The sequence below is a fragment of the Prionailurus viverrinus genome, chromosome B3, assembly GCF_022837055.1.
Source record: "Prionailurus viverrinus isolate Anna chromosome B3, UM_Priviv_1.0, whole genome shotgun sequence".
NCBI classification, from domain to species: Eukaryota; Metazoa; Chordata; class Mammalia; order Carnivora; family Felidae; genus Prionailurus; species Prionailurus viverrinus.
Genome location: NC_062566.1, coordinates 130,161,087 through 130,181,143, shown reverse-complemented (window position 1 = coordinate 130,181,143; position 20,057 = coordinate 130,161,087). Strand labels below are relative to the sequence as shown.

The 20,057-nt window shown below is 46.6% G+C and overlaps 1 protein-coding gene across 1 annotated transcript in view; it reads right to left on the bottom strand.

Annotated features, from left to right (window-relative positions):
- Positions 1–19,714, bottom strand: part of DGLUCY (D-glutamate cyclase) — a 71,805-nt gene extending 52,091 nt beyond the window's left edge. Inside the window, 1 exon segment of the mRNA XM_047864091.1 lies at positions 19,464–19,714. The gene's annotated coding sequence lies outside the window, so the exon portion shown is untranslated.
- Positions 19,715–20,057: the final 343 nt, after the last annotated feature.

Genomic DNA, 20,057 nt, shown 5'->3' with positions numbered 1-20,057 from the left:
ACTAGGGCTGAGAAGACACAACCCATAGGAACAAGCCACTTCCTGTGATCTCAGCCTTCATGGTCGTTCCTTCATTTGTCCAGCTATAAAATGGGGAGAATAACAGCCTCGAGAGCTCAAAAGAGCTTTGTGACTGTCGAGGAGACAATATATGAAAAGCACTGAGCAGAGTACTCACAGCTGCTAGAGAGGAAACTGTGAGCAGGTGGGCAATGACAATGGCCAGGACAGAGTGCTCAGCCTGCCCTGGTTCTCCGGGCCTGACTTCCTGCCCTCAGGCCCTAGAAACAGGGCCCTCAGCCACGAGTAGCTTCCTGCCTCCAGACTCCCACATTTATCAGTGTCCTTGGGCACAACAGATGTGGCTAAGGACAAGCTCACTCTCTGCAGCAAGAGTAACCATGCAGAAGGGTCATCAACCTGGTACTTTCTGTGATACATAGGACAACAAAATTCTCACGAACTGGAGAAAATCCCAACGCAGTTCCCTGTTTGTAGGCTTTGGAGTCAAGCAGGCCTGGGGACTCAAGTCTCCCCCCTGCACATCTGTTGGCTGAGTGACTCAACTGAAATCCCTTCCCTCACCCATCTGTGAAGTGGGCTGATGCCTCCTATCTCAGAGAGAGGTTGGGGCATTAAAGGAGAAGATGTAGGAAGTGCCTCCAGCCCAGAGTCCACACAGAGTGGGCTCTCAGTAAATGTGGGCTCTCCTCCTCTCTAACCCCCCACTGAATGTTTTAAGGTACAGTAAATACTCTGTTTAATGAATTAAGGGTTAGCCTTTATAATAGAAGGAAACAGGTGTGTTTCCTGAATTTGCTGAGGTGCTGGTAAATGCTGGTAAATGCTGAACTCCCAGGCTCACACAACACCCAGCCCAGGGTTGGCATGGCCCCCCTCCAGGGCCCCCGCTGCCCTTTCTCACCACCCCCTCTCAAGAACGCTCTGCCAAACAAGCCTGTAGGCTTGCTCTCACCACTGCTTACCCTTTCCTTTTTATTTTATGAAAGTTAACTTCCCCCTTGCGAGCATTGTGGCTATCCCACCCTCCAAGAGGTCCCCCTTTCCACTTGAGGCTTCATGTGCTTCCAAGAAACTGGGCACGACTCCAAGGTGCTGGGGATGGAACATGTGGCCTGAGCTAAGCCAATCACATAATTCCAGCCCCCCCCCCCCCCCCCCCCCCCCCCGCAGGCAGGGATTGGTTCATGGGTTCAATGCCACTTGGAACTGTCCGGAGAATAGGGAACAGAAGGTCTGCAGGGGCTGTCGATGTGAGGCTGGGCCGCTCCAGTCATTTGACTATCAAGCAAAGCCAGCCTGTTGGCAAAGCCAACACATGAAGAACAACAACCAAAGCCTCACGAAGAACGGTTGCTGGAGCCATGGCGGCATTCGTAGGCCTAGACCAAACTGCGTCTCAGACTTGCCCCGCCTCTTTCTTGGGTCTGTGAGTCAGTATAGTCCATTCATGGCTAAACCAATTAGAGTTGGGTTTTCCATAACACGAGGATACAAGCACCAGGAACATTACTTCCTCTTTAGAGTTCCAGAGCCCTCATCACATTCAGACCTCAGTTCCAAAGCCAGGTCTTGAAGAAAGCCCGCCTAATTCTATTTCCTCCTTTACCCCCAGCTCCTGTGTGTTGTTTGTTAGGAATCGACCACGTGTGTGACCCTAACAATAAAATCCATCATGTCTCCATTTTCCCACCGAGGACACTGAGGTCCCAGTGAAATCATTTTCTCTATGGCTACACATTTAGTAGTTGGTAAGATCAGGACTAGTCTAGAAATGAGGACCCTGTGTGATAGGTAGGCTATTAATAAGTTTTCATTTTTTTCTAAATATGAAATTTTTTTAATTCCCCAGTTGGATTATAAATTTATTGAGTCCAAAGCTATTTTTTCTTCCTATTTTGACCATCCATTGTAGTCGCTTGAGACATGTTTGTTACCAAATGGCTAAGGGAGTCTCCTGGCCCAGGGGCCCGACAATGTCCAGAGGTCTGCTGAGTACCAGGCATTGGGTGAAGTGCTTGACATATGTAATCTTATATTTTTATTATTTTTTAAATTTTTATTTATTTTTGAGAGAGAGTGCACATGAGCAGGGGAGGGGCAGAGAGCCAGGGGATAGAGGTTCCAAAGCAGGCTCTGTGCTGACAGCAGAGCCCGATGCGGGGCTCAAACTCTCCAACCACAAGATCATGACCTGAGCCAGAGCTGGACACTTAACTGACTGAGCCACCCAGGGCCCCTGTAATCTTATTTTTTTTTTTAATGGCTTACTGTAGGGGCACCTGAGTGGCTCAGCCAGTTAAGCATTCAACTCGCAGTTTTGGCTCAGGTCATGATCTCACAGTGTGGGATCAAGACCCACATTGGGCTCTGCACTGACAGCATGGAGCCTGCTTGAGATTCTCCCTCTCTCTGCCTCTTCCCCCTTTCAAAATAAATAAATAAACATAAAATGAAATGGAATGAAATGAAATGAAATAAAATAAAATAAAATAAAATAAAATAAAATAAAATAAAAATGGCTCATTTTAGGGGCATGTGGCTGGCCTAGTCGGTGGAGTATGTAGCTCTTGACCTCGGGGTTGTAGGTTCAAGCCTCCCAATGGGTGTAGAGATTACCTGAAAATAAAATCTTAAAAAAAACCCAGCTCATCATATTTATGTGATTCTTAGACCCGAGGATAAGTGGCCTTTTGCCAAGGCCTGTGAGCAGAACCTGATTGTACTGGAAGGGGAGGATCTATCCTGAAGAAGGAACACAGAGAGCCGTGGTCCCCTACTGTGGCACATGGCTGTGTGGAAAGGGCAAGGACTCTGGGTTTGATTCCCAGGCATGTGCCCCCAACCCCCACCCCCACTCTGTGGATGATGGCCAACCCTACTTGGGAGCCAAAGAGAGATAAAGAAGTTCAAGGAAACACTGGCCACCAGGTGGGGAGAAGTTTCCATCGCATTCCTTGCCAAACATAGATTTGCTGCTGGAAACCCAGAGCGCGCCAAGAAACGGTTATAGCCCAAGCTGCTCTATTTCCTTGAAGATCATTGTGTTTGGATTGTAAGAAAGTGTTTTTCCTTTTGTCTCTGCCCAGCAATCCATGAACAGTTCCAGATCTGACAGCCTGAGCACTGGGTCTAACTTATTAAAGAAAGGGAAGGGGATATGCTGCGTGGCTCAGTGTGTATTTTCAATTAAGACGTGAAACTGTTCCTCAGACAAGCCAGGCTTTGCTCAGGTGTTGAGCGTCATCATATAACCAGTGTGTACCCCTGCTCAGGGCTCTTTGTCAGTCATGGGGAATGTTCTTCCTCTTTGGGTAAATGTGACAGAGCAGCACTTCTCTGTGGCTTGGGTGGGGAGTTGGGTAGGGAAGCCTGAGGGACAGGAAGAGATAAGATATCTGACATTTTGTCACTTCTTCTAATCTCCTCTTGCATTCACAGAAGGGGGTAGGCCCAGCAAGTTGTTCCACCCCAGGATGAGGCTTCTGGTGTTAAACAGTTCTACGTTTCTGCTGGAAGCCGTTCAGTTTCCATTTATGGGAGGCAGTGTTCTCAAAGTATAGATCTCTAGGACACCTGCATCAGAACCCTGGAGCGCTTGGTAAAATTGCAAATTTCTGGCTCCAGAGGATTCCCACTGATTTAGGCTCTACCAAAGATTGAGAACCTTGGGTAGCAGGTGAAGAACATGAGTTTTAGAGTCAGATCAGTATGGACTGAACCCCAAGCTGCAGCTCCACTACCCACTACCTGTGGATCTTGGCCAGGTTATGTAACCTCTCTGGGTCTCCATTTCACCTGCACAAAGGGAATGCTGAACAATCAAGACGGATGGAGCTCATGTGGTTGTTACACGGATGAGGTGAAACATCACGTGTTTAGCCACGCTCGGCAGAAACATTCATTGATTGCATGGTAACTCTTCTTTTTATATAACAATACCTGTACTCAAAAAGTCTGAGGACTTTACTATTTACAAGAAATAATAAACTTGGCCATCACAAGCAGTGTTAAGAGTCCTACTAGTACTTTCCACTGGTACAGGTTTTGATAAGTCTACAGACCAGCACCCAGACCTGGAGGTGTCTTGAGCCACATGAAACGCCACCAGAACTCACATCTAATCCTCAACAGTGAGCCAGCCAGGAGAGGGCAGCAAGAGAGAGCCAGAGTCTAACTGTAGCTGTTCACGTCACCATGCCCGAGTGTTAGAGGCACTTGGTGTGATCCTGGTTGGTACTAGTTTGAAAAGACATTGGATTTGGTGGAGGGAGATATGGTAGCATGGTTTTCCTGCTGTGTGGTGGCTGTCCCTCTGACTCTTGACTTCCATACATATTTACTTTAGGAAATCACACAAGCATCACTATATTGTAGGAAACAATAAAACTTTATTGAGATGTAGATACCGGGAGATAATCTAAGTCAGGGATTGGCAAATTCTTCTGCATAGCCTGTGAGTTAAAGAATAGTTTTTTATATTTTTTCTTTTTCTTTTTAAAGTTTATTTATTTATTTTGAGAGAAACAGACACAGTGTGAGTGGGGGAGGGGCAGGGAGAGGGAGAGGGAGACGCAGAATCCCAAACAGGCTCTACGCTGTCAGCACGAGCCCGATGCGGGGCTCGAACTCACGAAACCTCACGACACCATGAGATCATGACCTAAGCCGAAATCAAGAGTTGGGCGCTTAACTGAGTGAGCCAGCCAGGCACCCTAGTTTTTATATTTTTAAAGCATTGTTAAAAAAAGAGGTGGAGGGGAACAATATCAGTAACAACAAAATAAAAATAATGAAACAAATAAATAACAAAAACAAGAACACTGTGATAGTTAATTTTATGTGTCAGCTTGGGTCGTGGGGTGCCCTGGTAGTTGGTTAAACATTACTTCTGGTGTGTCTGTGAGGGTGTTTCCAGATGAGATAAGCATTTGAATTGGTAGACTGAGTAAAGCAGACAGCCCTCCCAGGGTCGTGGGCATCATCCAATTCTTTGAGGGCCTGAATAGAGCAAGAAGGCAGAGAAAGGGAGATTTTGCTTTCTGCCTGATGGGTTGAGCTGAGACATTGGTCTCCTCCTGCCCTCTGACTAGGACCTATACCACTGGCTTTCTTGGGTCTGTAGCTTGCAGCCAACAGATTGTGGGACTTCTCAGTCTCCATGATCCCATAAGCAATTTCTTCTATATTATATATAAGATATAATAGATAATACAGACATAATATATCTCCCCTACTGGTTCTGTTTCTCCAGAAAAGAAAAAAATAACAAAAAATTTATACCATGCTTAATGGTGAAATATTGAAAGCAGTCCCTTTAAGATCCAGAACAAGGCCTAGGAAGTCCCATTATCACCACATTCTACTGGTGAGTGTGGTAGAATAAGGGAAAAAAGAAAAGCAAATCAAAATGTGTAAGGATTGGAAAAAAAGGAAAAAAAACCTTCCGGGTCTTACGATTGCCTAGAAAATCCAACATTATCTGCAAGTAAATTATTAAAATTGGTATGAGAGTTTAGGAAGCTTTCCAGATACAAAACCAATACGTGAAAGTCAATTGCATTTCTGTTCATCGGCAACTGTTAGAAAATGTAATTTAAAAAGATACCATCTATAATAGCATGAGCAAATGTCAATACTCTAAATCTAACAAAAATTGCGAAAGGCCTTTATGGAGAAAATTGTAAAACTTTACTGGCTTTTTACAACACCTATGTAAATGGAGAGACAGCATGTTCGTGACAGGAAGACTCAGTATTGTAAATATATCAGTAATCCTCACATTGATGTACGTGTTTTAGGCAATTCCAATCAAAATATGAACAAGATTCTAAAAAAGAAGCTCAACAAATGATTCCAAAATTTGTTTGGAAGAGCAAAGGGCCACGAAATGCCAAATCATTTTTTAAAAACAGACAAATATGTCTCTTTTTGGCGGGAAGTTACCTTTCCTCTACCGGATATCAAGACTTGTTATAAAACCATAGCAATTAAGATTAAATGAAAGAACTCCCACAACTCAACAGCAAAAACAAACAAATTAAAAAAAAAAAAACCCTCAACCCAGTTAAATAATGAGAAAGGACTTGAATAGACATTTCTCCAAAGAATATATACAAATACAAACGACTAACAGGCACATGAAAAGATGCTCAGCATCACTAATCATTACAAAAATGCAAAGCAAAACCACAATAAAATACCACTTCACACCACAAAACACAAAAACAGAAAATAACAAGTGTTGGCAAGGATGCGGGGTAACTAGAACGCTTATATATTGCCGGCGGAAATGTAAAATGGTGTAGCCTCTGTGAAAACACTAACATTTACTCAAAATCATTACGTATCAAACTGCAATCACACTTCTGGGTATATGCCAAAAAGAATGGAAGGAAAGAACTCAAACAGACATTTGTACACCTATATTCATAGCAACTATTCCTAACAGTCACAATAGGTGGAATATTCACAAAATTATTGTTTACGGTATTTCACAATAGGTGGAAACAATCCTCATGTCCATTGATGGATGAATGGATAAACAAAATATGGCAGACACAGACAATGGAATATTCCAAAAAGGAAGGACATTCTGAAATACCCTGCAACATGGGTGAACCTTGCTGACATGTTTGTGAAGAAAGCCAGCCACAAAATGACAAATACCATATGCTTCCACTTCTCTGAGTTAGCTAAGATAATAAATTAATAAAGACAAGAGTAGAATGGTGGTAACCAGGGCTTGGATGAAGGGGGGAGTGGGGAGTCATTGTTTAATGAGGACAGAGATTCAGTTTGGGATGCTGAAAAGTCCTGGAGATGGATGGTGTGGATGGCTGTATGTTAAGCGAATGTACTGAATGCCAATGAATTGTACATTTAACAATGGTTAAGGGGCACCTGAGTGGCTCAGTCAGTTAAGTGTCCGATTTGGCTCAGGTCATGATCTCACGGTTCGTGAGTTCAAGCCCCACATCAGGCTCTCTGTTGTCAGTGCAGAGCCTGCTTCAGATCCTCTGCCTCTCTCTCTCTCTCTCTTTCTCTCTCTCTCTCTCTCTCTCTGCCTCTCTCTCCAGAATAGATAAATATATTTTAAAAAGTAAAAATAAAAATGGTTAAGATGGGGAGCCCCTGGGGGGCTCTGTCAGTTGAGCGTCTGACTCTTGATTCTGGCTCAGATCATGATCCTGGGGGTTGTAGGATCAAGCCCCACATTGGGCTCTACACTAAGCATGGAGCCTGCTCAAGATTCCCTCCCTCTGCCCCTCTCCCTCGCTCACACGTGCATGTTCTCTCTCTCCCAAATTAAAAAATTTTTATAATGGTTAAAATGGTAAATTTTAAGTTATGTATGTTTTACCACAATTTTTCAAAAAGATTGGGTGATATTAGAGCAGGAATAAACAAACATATTAGTAGGGCAAAACACAGGAGCACCACTCAAAGTGTAGTCTGAACACTGCTTGTCATCTCTGAACTGTTTGCCATGGGCCAACCATCAGTACAGACGTGAATAGTAAGCATTTGGAAACTTGGATAGCAACTTGACAGAGTACGTTTAAATTTGCTGGGTCTTGGGGCATCTGGGTGGCTCAGTCAGTTGAGCGTCCGACTTCGGCTCAGGTCAAGATCTCACAGTGTGTGGGTTCGAGCCCCGCGTCGGGCTCTGTGCTGACAGCTCAGAGCCTGGAGCCTGCTTCGGATTCTGTGTCTCCCTCTCTCTCTGACCCTCCCCTGTTCATGCTCTGTCTCTCTCTGTCTCAAAAATAAATAAAACATTAAAAAAAATTTTTTTTAGTTTGCTGGATCTAATAATAAAAAACTGGGGACTTTATTTTGTGTATCTTTTTGAATTTCATTTTTCTAGCAATTGATTTTTATTGTATTTCCAAAACCATTGTTCTGCAGTGGATTATGGGAAAAACTGGCATTCAACACAGAACGTTTGAGAGGTCGGAGGAAAAAGAACAACCAGTCACACATGGAAACTTGATTTCTGATGGAGTGGGGAAAAAGGTAGAACTGGGAGCCGATCATCTTACAACAGTCACAAAAATCAAATCCAGGTAGATTAAATACTTAGAACATGAAAGATTTCATACTTCAAATATGAAAGACAAAATATGAAATTCTTAGAAGATAATAATAAATAAGATCTTTATGACCTCAGCTTGGAAAAGGTTTCTTAGACAAGAAAAATTTGGCGTGAAAATGAACAGCTTCTGTTCAAGTCACTACAAGTAAAATGCAAAGGCAATCCCAAACTGCAAGTAAATATCTGAACATACAGAACCGATATCAGATTGTAACCCTCTAAATCCATAAAGAGCTCTTATAAATCAAGAAAAAATACCAACAGCCCGTTAGAAAATAGAGAAAAGACATGAACAGGCATTTCACAGCAGAGAAAAAGCAGATGGTTCAAAAGCATGAAGAGAATTTCCAATCGATGGTAAGCAAATACATGCAAATTACAGCCATAATGAGACACAGGCCATGCCCATTCAACTGAGAAAGTTGACAAGAATGAGATCAACCAAAATATTGTTGTTGACTTCTAGTAAAAATACAGATTATTATAATCACGTGAGGGGGGAAATTAGCATTACCCAGTAGACTTGAAGGTGTGAGCACCCTTAAAACTAGCAATTTCATACACTGGTATACACTCTAAAGAACAGAAGAAATACATGCCAAGTGGGATAATCCCACAGTGGAATAGTATGTAGCGTAAAAGTGAACTACAGTGATTTGCATCAACATAAATGAATCTCAGATATATAATGTTTAATGAAAGAAGTCACAGAATATGTATTATATTCTTATTTATTTACTTTTGAGAGAGAGAAAGACAGAGTGTGAGTAGGGAAGGAGCAGAGAGAGAGGGAGACATAGAAAATGAAGCAGACTCCAGGCTCTGAGCTGTCAGCAGAGCCCGACATGGGGCTCGAGCTCATAAACCGCAAGACTATGACCTGAGCCGAAGTCAGACACTTCAGCGACTGAGCCACCCAGGTGCCCCTATCATATTATTAAATATAGCATTAAAATAGGCATCCATGCTCTACAAAATCAAACAATATACTGCTCAGAGATTTAAGAGTGTGTGTGTGTGTGTGTGTGTGTGTGTGTGTGTGTGCATGTGGGTAATAAAACTGTATGGAAAAGCATGGCTGATAAACATAGAATTCTGTAGAGGTTCTCTTCGATAGAGAGAGGAGTGTTGACTAGGGAGGAGCATTCAGAGGCTTCTAAGAAACTCACACTGTTCTATTTTTTAACTTGGGAGGTGGGATGCAAGTGTTTGTTTCACTGTTCTTTAAGCTGAGCATATGGCTTATATGTATGTATGATACATTCCACAATAAAAAATTAACATAAAGGAAAAAAGGCCTCTCAGTGATGGGTAAGGATGCAGAAGAAGGTCAAATCCTCTGAGGGTGCGAGCGAAGGCTGGGCAGGCTGCCATGCTCTGGACCAAAAGGAAAATGCAGATCAAGAACCTGCTCAGGGGCCTAGCTCCTACACATTTATTTTTGCCTTTCAAGCATTTTTTTTCCTTTCAGAGACTACCTTTCCTTGCAACCCAGAGGGGCTGTCTGGTGGGCACGTGTCTCAAGACAGCTAAGCGGGATACTTCTGCTTTTCTGGCCTCAGTGGTTAATACAGGGATGAACAGAGGTCCCAAGCCAGCCCAGTCAGAGTCATCCATGTCCTTCTGTTGGAACAATCAAGAAAGAGGTAACATTACTGTATGTAAATGCATGGCAGGCCCAGAGCTCCATGAAATCTGTCTGAAAATGAAGCTAGCAGAGAAAAAAGCAGAAAGGAGGACTGGAGAGTCACAGAGGGGTAGAGAGAGGGGTAAGAGAGAGACAAAGTCCTCATCCTGTCATTCCAGTGTCTTGATCCAGCCATTCCTGATACCCATTATGCAGACAGTTGCAGATCTAGTTGCAATCAAAAGTGTGCTGTGTGTAGTGTAGAATTTTGTATCATGAGCAGGGGGTTACAAGGGGCAAGCCCTACTATGTGGAATTGGCTGTGCTGGGGTGGGGACCAGGGCCGTGTGGAGCTCCCCCTCCCTGACCAGAAAGTAAGCAATATCTGCTACATGGAGCAAAGCTGCTAAACTCTCTCCTGTTGGGTCTGGGGAGTCAAACCACATGCTCAGTGAGGTTGGAAATTTAAAGACCGTATATTTTAAAAAGCTGGGCTCTGGAGTGCATTGGCTACTTCTTCAGACTTTAGTAAGGTTCTATAACAAAAGACATACTTGAATCTCAGCTGGCCTTTCTGAAAGCAGAGAAATGGGAAAACAGAGCCACGAGATCCTCCTTCTGCCTGTGGCCAGTGATTCAACTGAGCTGAGAGCCAGAAAATTATCTTTCAGGATCGCAGAAGTCAAATCCCTGCCCAGGCCAAGAGAAGGAAAACACAGTGGGAGATAAGAGAGGAACACTGGAGAGGGCCTCTTGTCCTCCAGCAGCTCTTGCTGGGCCCTCCCTTCCTGGCCAAAGTGACCATTCCCCCCCCCCCCCCCCCTAGACAGCGGTCCACTGGGAAAGAGCCTGAGGGCAAGTGGTCAAATCAGCCCTGCCTCTCCCCCACTACTCAGCGTGTCCAGGGCAGAGGCCAAGTGGCTGTGCGTCTAAATGAAAGCTGGCGGAGGGAAGAGCACAGAGATGACTGTTAGCAGACAGACATGGTGAGGACAAGGTCCAGATTCCAGAGCATGACTGGTGTTCCAGTGTTGGTTGCCAGCTTATGGACTTATCAGAAAACTAACTGCCCAGCAACTGTCTCCAAGTTTAAAGAGTCATACTGCCAGTGACACCCCCGTCTAGCAAACCACAGCATGAGATTGCTCAATTGCTGGGTCCAGCCCCAGACCTCTGTCCTCAGGTCCTCATCTAGTGGCCTGCTAGAGTATACAGTTTCCAGAAGGCGCATTCTCTCTGATGCCACTCTTGGAGGGTAAAGAGCAACAGAGAGTCTTCCGGAGAGCAGAACCCCAGGCACCCCTGGACGATTGAGGAACTCAGATCTTCCAGCAGATTTGAAGTGGTTTCTTGCCAGTTCTCTTCTGTAGAATGTTGGACGAGTGGCCACAGTGTGTGTGCTGTAGTCCCATTCCCTTTAATAAAGGCAAGTGGTTTTTATTTTTTCTCTCGACCATTAAATGCTGGGGTGTTTGACTTGACCACTTGCTCTTAATAACTGACAGATTATTAAGAGTAACATCCAGACCCGACCAAGAAGAATGCACATCCACCAGCTTGGCTGACATGTGGGCAGCTTGTACCATGTTGGGGTGGCACATTTCTGAAATTGTTTGTATGGGGAAAAATGTTTGCATGGTGGTACATTTCTGAAATTGTTTCTATGCTAGGCAGTCAAGGGGTACAGTGTAGTGGCTATCTATTACTTACTTTCTGCCCTATAATTAGTTGAATTATGCCTCCTCCCCCCAAAGATATGTCTAAGTCCCAATTCCCAGTACCTGTGAATGTGATCTTATTTGGGGAAAGGGTCTTTGCAGATGTAATTAAGTGAAGGATCTCGAGATGAGATCATTGTAGATTAATCAAGTCGGCCCTGAATTCAATGACAAATATCATTATAGGAGGACAAGACACCCACAGAACAAGAGAAACACAGAAGGAGCAGTCATATGACAGTCAAGGCAGAGACTGGAGTGATACAGCTATACGCAAAGGGACACCAAGAACTGCCTGGGGTCAAAGAAGCTGGATCAGGCAAGGAAAGATGATTCCTCAGAGTCCTTGCAGGGAGTGTGGCCCTGCTAACACCTTGCTTTCAAACTTCTGCCCTCCAGAACCGTGAGGTAATATCTCTCTGTTGTTTTTAGCCACCAAGTTATGGTAACTTGTTGTGCGGCCCCAAGAAACCCATACATGCCCAGACATTTTTAAGACTGTCCCTCCCCTGGTAGGGCTGTCAATCACTATCTCAGACCCAGGTGACCAATCAAAATACTCCGTCCCCAAGATCGTGCTGTTTGCCTTGGGGATGGTCCTTGCAATGGACTGTTTGTCTGTTCCCTAAATTCATATATTGGAATCCTAACCCCCAAGGTGATGGTATCAGGAGATGGGCCTCTGGGATGTGATTAGGTCGTGAGAGTAGAATCCTCATGAATGGGATTAGTGCTCTTACAGAAGAGACCCCACAGAAGAGTTGCCTTTCGCCTTCTGCCTTGTGAGGACGTAGTGAGAAGATAGCTATCTGTAAGCCAGGAAGTGGGCTCTATCCAGACACCAAATCTGTGGACACCTTGATCTGGAACTTCCCAGCCTCCAGAACCGTGAGAAATAAATGCGTGTTAAGTCCCCCAGTCTGTGGTATTTTCGTTTTAACGGCCCAAACAAACTACGATAGCCACATGACCCAGAGTAGGCAATTAGAGGTACCTTTTGACTCTGTATAGTTGTTGGGAAAGAAGAATTTCTTGTCCTGAAATTGCTAGATGTTAAGGGCAATTTCTGTCCCTCCATAGAGAGCTTGAGAAGGAAGCCAGCTAAGAAGGAAGCAGAGCCAAAGGTACACAGGGAGAGGCATGCCTTGATGATGCTATCCCTGACCCTAGAAACAAGCATATCTAAACACAGATCTCCCTCTAGCATTTTTCAGCCAGAGAATTCATCTTTCTCGCATAGGTCATGAGTTGAGACTATCACTTGCAAACCCTGGGTCTTGATTGGCACATTCTGTGAGATGCCAGCCAATCTCCTCAGTCATGGGAAGCCCAGACTCAGGGGAGCACCAGAAGTAGAGGTCTTACCTGGTGACAGGAATGAGGCTCCTGATATCTCTGGCTCTCATGGTCTGGGAGATGGGACCAGCCTAGTTCCACACGGCTGGGTAGCCAGCCAGTGCCGTATTCGAAATGCTGAGGCGACCACCAAAGACTAGAGACAGAATCTCGGCTGTTCCGGAGAACAGATTTGGCAGCAAGTAAATTTCAAGCACGGCAGCTAAAACTATCATAACAAACAATGAAAACTTCTGTAAAACGAGAAGATTTGCTTCTGTGCCGCTGGAGAATTAGAGCGAGACACAAACAATCTCTCTGGAGCACCATGCTTTCCCTGGCCAGGGCAACATCACCTCCCCCCAAAGCTTTCTCCAAACCTTCAGTGCTCCTGGCTGAGGAAAGTCACCGTTCACAAAATGTCCGGTCCACCGTAAATTAACAAGCAGCTACCCCCCCAGAGACCCTATTTCCTCCCTGAAACCTTGAATCCTGCTGAACTGTCAACCCCTCGGGCCTAATGCAATAATATAATGAATTCAGAAACCCCAGAGAATAAAGGACCCCAGGGCATATGCAAAAATACCGTGCACGCTGACAGCCCAGAGAAAGGAGGCAGCGGGGAAGAGGGGCAGTGGTGCTTCCTTTTGCTCAGCAACTTGGGAGTGAATGAGGAACGACTAACTGCTCTACCCTCAGCTGACTGGCTGCACAGCTTCTACATGTCTGATTGTCAAGGTCAAACCATGCTTCTATTAAAAAACTGGAGACACCCTGAAGAGCTTTTACAAGGGACCTTAACTTGATGCCTCAGGCTTCCTGAGTGAGAATTAAAAGTTTCTGAAACAAATAGTCCATGCCTTTACCATTTGTAGAGCACCTTGTGTGTGCTTCGGCCCTGGAGCTGCTAACGGGGAATCCGGTGTGTGAAATGGTGACAGCCGTGCCAGGCAGACGTGGCCTGTGAGATGCTGCCCGAGCTGAGTTTTGACAGACAACTGGAGATCAGCACCAGGAGGAAGGCAGAAGGTGCTGCAGGTGAAGGCATGTCGCTAGGCATGAACCTGCACCGCCCCGCGTGGGGTAAAGATGGAGAGGGGCTGTAAGGGTAGACCCGGAATTATCAGGAAGGGTTGTGTGATTAGCTGAAGGAGTGTGAGCTTTATCCAAAATCTCTGGGAGCACTGAGGAGCAGGAGGATGCCCTGAGCCAACAGCACTAGAGGGATGACCCTGGCAGTGGAGGATGGAAATAGAGGCGGTCCCTCAAGGGCCCTTTGCCATAGCTATGTGAGAAGCAGTACGGGCTTTTCCCCCAGTGGTAGGAGAATGAGAGGCAGGGAGATTCAGGAGCTGGAAGAGCTAGACTCACCAGAACATGATACCTGTTCAATGAGATGCAATGAGAAGGATGGATCCAAGATAATTACTAGACTTCTTTGCTCTGACATGGGCAACTGGGGTAACGGTACCGTTCCTGACAACTGGGGGCATAAGAAGAGGGGCAAGTCTTGGAAGAGCCTGACGAGGAGTCTGGCTTTAGAATGCTAAGCGGGAGGAGCCTGGGGACAGCCAGAAGCAGTAGTCCAAGAGAGGCTGGACACTCAGGACCAGATGTCAGGAGGGAGAGCAGGAGAGTGTCGGCTCATATATGGTTGAGGACACCAAGGGACAGGGTGAGAAGAGCAGTGGGTGGGACAGAGAGACCCTGGAGACATTCAGGGAGTAAGTAGAACAGGAGGTCTCCATAAGGAGATAGGAAAAAAATATCCAGCAAAGTAGGGTGGAAACCTAGAGAGCAAAGTCATCTGGGAAGAGAGGCTCAAAATGTGTGGGTGTGTAATGGTACCAATGCCCTCGAAAGATGGAGTCATTCTAGGGAAGAAAAACAACAACTAGATCTCGGGAATGGCTGTCTTTCATGACGTTAGTCTGGGCATTTGATCATGGGAACATACGCCAGACGGGTGATGGCGGACTGAATGGGCAGGGGGGCAGTGTCAGCAGCCAGTGTAGATGATTCTTTCAAGAAGCCTGGGCTGCGAAAGGAGAGAGAAAGGGAAACTGAAGGCAGAAGTAGACAGGAATACGGGTTCGAGAACAGGGTACTATTCAGATTGGAGAGCTTGAACAAGTTCAGGTAGTGATGAGAAATACTGGTAGGCAAGAAGCTGAAGATGTGAACAAGAGAACAGAATGATTGGAGAGAGTAGGGGAGGGTGTCTCTAGGGGAGATGAGAGAGTGTCTGGAGCACAAGGAGAAGGTCGGCCGTGGGCAGGAGCACACCCCTTCCCTAGCACGGGAGGAGTGGAGAAGCAGAGTAGGAGATATGCTGGGGGGATTGCCAGAGATGACCTTGAGAATTTCTTGGGGCCTTAAATTGTGTTCAGTTTTCTCAATGGACAGGATGGATTCCCTGTCAATGACAGTGACAGGCAATGAAATGGAGGTTTAAACAGGGTGGATGAAAGAGGAACAGCCAGGAGGAGACACCAATAATAATGGGACAGGGGAGGCCTAGGGACATCTGGGAGGGTTTCCAGGCAGCCTTGGGAACCTAGTACTCTAATGGTCCAGACAGACTTGGCAGACAATTTCTCCAGCTATAGTCAGAGCCCAACAAAGGAGCAGGGCAGAACTATTCCAGAAGTGGGGTTCCACCAGGTGGGTGCACAGAGAAGGATCAGTGGGCAAGGGTGATTAGAGAGAGATGCAGGTTAGCGCAAAAAATCCAACCACCACAGTCAAGTGAAGCCAACCCCTGAGTTTATAATAATCACCGTTTCAGGTTTTTAGCACAGGGGACCACGTCTCTCCTACATATAGGCTAGATTCCCTCTTCAACACAAAAAGTGTCTGGAGGCCGATGAAATAATAATGGAAAGAGCAAAAAGTTTTAGAATCAGGTAGATGTAGGTTTAAAAGCATCCTTACCATTTCCCTCTCTGAGCTTGAATTTTTGGCCTACAAAATATGAAAAATACACGCTTTGCAGAATTTACAAGGATTAAATGAGATGGTTAATGCATGGTACTCCTGCTAGGTTGTAAACTCCATCAGGTGCATGTTTTGTTACTTAATGCCTGGACTGCTGCCTTGAGCAGGTGCTTGGCACATAGCAGGCCCTCAACAAATACAAATGTCCTCCTTCATCTGTTAGCCAATATACCTCAAAGTACCTTCTCTGTCCCTGGAGTAAGCTCCCGCTAGACCATTGATATGCCTTTCTTTGACCCAACCAATAAATTACTTGCAATAATGAGAATGGAATACTGATCCACACTTCCTTTCATTGAGCCAGGCTGCTACTTAAACTAGTGCTTTCAGGAAAGTATGTATCACCGAAGTTGAACTAAAAGACTACAGAGCTCTGGGACCACATGGCTGCCCATCCATTCAGCAAACATGTGGCTTGATTTCTTTCTTACAGTCCTGCGGGCTCATAGATAATCCTTGATGAGGTGGGGAGAAGGTTCCCTCTTCAACGCATGCAAGGATGAGCTCTAGGAGAATGGAAGGACACAGGGACCCTTCCTTAATCAGCCACCCCAGACTCAAGATCCCAAGGAAGAGTGACTCTCTGGAGACAACAGAGTGTGGAATTTACATTGCCTGTTGGGGAAGTTGTCAAAAGAGCCAGAAGAAAATAAACAAACAAAGAGAGCCAATGCCACTCTTGCTAGGAGGTTTGGGCAGTAAGGGGACAGGCTGCCCAACCCTGCGGACAGGCAGTCTGACCAGCCAGCAGGAGATACCCATGCTGCCACCAGGGGTATTTATCTGAAACATGAGCCAAGAGCTGTCCCTGGGTTTTTCTAAAGAAGAAATCCAGGAGCAAATCAGGCATCCAGTCGGAAGTAGAGCTCAGGTGGGCTAAGAACCCAGTGACCATGAACTCTTCCCAATTTCCACTCTCCCTTTCTTCCTTTTAGTAAGAGAATTCCTAAGTTTTAGTTGGGCATATTTAGTTGGCCTAGCTGGAGACTACATTTGCCAGACCCACCTGCAGCTAAGTGTGCCCACGTTCTGGTCAATGAGGGATAGGAGTGAAAGGGCATGAACAGCTTCAGAGTTACAACATTTGGAAGGGGGCCGTTTGCCTGCAGGCAGGAGCAGAAAGGAGATATAATGTTGGGGAGCTGTAACTAGGCAGAAGAGGGGGACACCCTAGGGGATGGGAAGAAACACAACACAAGGAACCTGGGTTCCTGAATGACCCTGTGGAGCAGAATTGTTTACCTGTCCTGGACCGACCGTCTACCTCCAAGCTAGCAGGTGAGAGAGAAATAATACACTTCTATCCTTTTTGAGCAAATGTATTTTGGGGTCCTTTTGTTACAACTTAGCTTGTCGCAAAGGTACCGATAATAATAATTTTAGTACTGATAGTAATATTTACTGAAAACTTACAGTGTGCCAGGTGTTGTTCTGAACATTTTGCATGTGTTATCTCATTTAACCCACACAACACTCCCTAGATAAGGGCTGTCATACCCATTTTACAGGAAAGGAGGCACAGGGAGATTCAGTACTCTGTCTAAAGACTCACAGCTACCGAGTCGCCTAACCAGGAGTCAAGCTAGTAGTACTCTGGATGGACATCCTACCCATGGTCATTATGCGTTTCCAAGCCTAGCTTTTTATAATTCCACGCAGTCTAAGGGACACAGCTTACTTTTATTAACTTTTCTTCACAACTGCTGCAGGACCAAGGCATTTAGTTTCTCTACTGTCGGTTTTCTCCAAGAGAGCACAGGAAGGGGGCCCAAACTATCCACCTCACGGAACTGCCGGAAGGAGAAAATGAATTCGTGCATGTTGCAGAAATGCTTTAAAAGCTAGAAAGTGTGGCATACATGAAATATTGCCTTCAGGCAGGCTGGGAAATACTTAAACCAAAATAAGAAAATGCACTCAAAAAAATTTTTTTAAATGCAAATACCATCTCGCAATTTGGCAGATAGCCTGGAAAGGCTGCGGAGTCTGTAAGGAGAGGGGTACACTTGGTTTTCTGCATCTGCCATCCTCAGCTGAAAAGGGGAGAGAGATTAATTGAAATTAATTGAAAGACAGCATACCTGTGTGCTTGGCATGTGCACACACACAGCCTCACGCGTGCACACACGTGCACACACACACACACACACACACACACACACACAGGCTCAACAGAAGAGAATCATGATCGAGACCAGGAGTAGCAGCCGTTTGCAATCAATGCCTGTGGGAACCCGGCAGGTAACAGAAGTTGGGGAGTGGGGGTGGGGAGAAGACAAAATGCTTGCGGTGTGAGTGGGGACCTCGGCGAACAGGTGCAGCTCCAGCTTCAGCTGCCCTTCTGCAGTTTAAGCCTGGTGTGCAGACCTTTCAGAGTCACGCGTGAAACCTCCCCACTTTCCAAGGGTGCTCAGGTTAATAAATAAAACACGTCAGGGGCCAGCAATTGATCTCTGGGATCTAGCCCCCGCAGCCAGAAGTCACATCTGGCTCTTGAAGATGCTTCATCGTTATTATGGACAAGCTACCATTCGGCTTCCTCTCCGCGAACCCCGTCCTGCCCTGCCCTGCTCACCCCATGCCACCTTCCTCTTCCTTCTTCCTCATCTTCACTCCACCCACCGGTAAAGCCAACTTTCTCTTTGCTCCCTACTCTTGGACCTCCCCTTCCCTTCCTTTTAGCTTGTACCCAGTTATCTTGAAGACACAAAGTAGCTTCCCTCCTCTGCGTGCCAATCAATGCCAACCTTCTCTCTGCCAACATAATCTCAACCTGCTACCCGCTCCCAACGCATGATAATTTTCGCATACATTCTCAGGCAGTAAGGTGGATTATAGTTAGCTCTCAATTGTCTGTAATGGAGGAGGGGGCAGGGCAGCACAGATGACACGAGAGAAGAGACACCCGGAAGTCACAAGGCTTTGCCTTTAGCATTTGGTGGCACACACTGGTCAGGGGCATGCCACCGTAGCCACCTGTGCCAATTGGTCCTGCCCCCTCCCAGTGGAGACTGAGTCAAGCGGACTCAAGGCCTGGAGAAAGTCTTGAATAGGATTAACAGAGCTCTGCCTCCAGCCAAGGTGGAGGTGATGTCCTGGCTGCTGTCTCCCCTCCACCTTTCCCTCCTCAAAGTCCCTGCCTATGCCCTGCAGGTGCCCAGGGAAACTTGGGACGCCGACTGCCCCGCATCTGTCACAGCCCCCACAGCCACCCCCATTTTGGCCATTAGCTTCATTGCCTTGTTCCAGGCAAGCTGGTGGCCCAAAGACCGACAGTTAAACTGACAGGTTTCAATTTCACTTTCTCTGCTTTCACGACGGGACCAAGGCGTTCTCAGGACAAGGACACGGACCTCAAGGCCCCTGCAGGTGGAGGGACAGAGTGCAGAAACACCACTCACACCTGAGGTGTGGGCAGTCATCAGGTGTTACCTGACCTGTGCTGAGCCCTGAAGTTCAGAGCCCCCTCCCCCCCCCATCCCCCAACCCTGGAGAAAGAATTTCAGGGAATTTTCTGTCCTGCTCACTGGCTTGGCCAGGCTGTCCCTGGGTGGGCTGTGGGCAGAGCCTGCCCCTTAGCTGCAGGGGTATGTGTGTGTGTGCATGTGTGCATGTGTGTGGTGTCCTGGGGGAGGGGCCGTGCGGTGTTCGTGCCCTCCTGACTTACTGTTTGTTTGGGACGTCTGGACTAGGGCTACAAACAGTTCCTCTCTTTGTTTCCACGGCCTTGCAGAATGTGTGCTTCCCCCAAAAGGCATAAAGGTCCCCTTTCTTCGGCTTGCCGGCGCCACCGCCGCTGGGGCCGGCCTGCGGGGCTCGGGTCTGCAAGCCCAGGCCGGGCCCAGCGCTGACTGTCGCAGCCTGCAGCCTGTGCTCACGTGGCCCGTGCAAGATGGCAGGCGGCCTCCCGGGGCCTCCGTGGCTGGCAGCCAGCTCCCCTTCTTAAAGCTGCAGAGCCTCCGGAGCCGGGAGCCCAGTCCCCTTTCCCCCTCCCTCTCCCCTCCTCCCTCCTTCCTGCAGGAGTCAGCCTGACCTCCCTGGAAAGGGGGACGCGTCACCCAAGGGCTTGGGGGAACTTTGAAAAAATCCTGATGCCTGAGCGGCAGCCCCAGAAACTCTGCAGTCCTTCATCCAGGGGTTCGGTCTACCCAGGAGAGTCTCATATGCAGCTAGTCCCGGGAGTCACCTTAGAGCTTCTCTAACTTCAGTGTGCTCAGGAATCACCCTGGAGGATCCTGTTGAAATGCAGATTCTGTTCTGG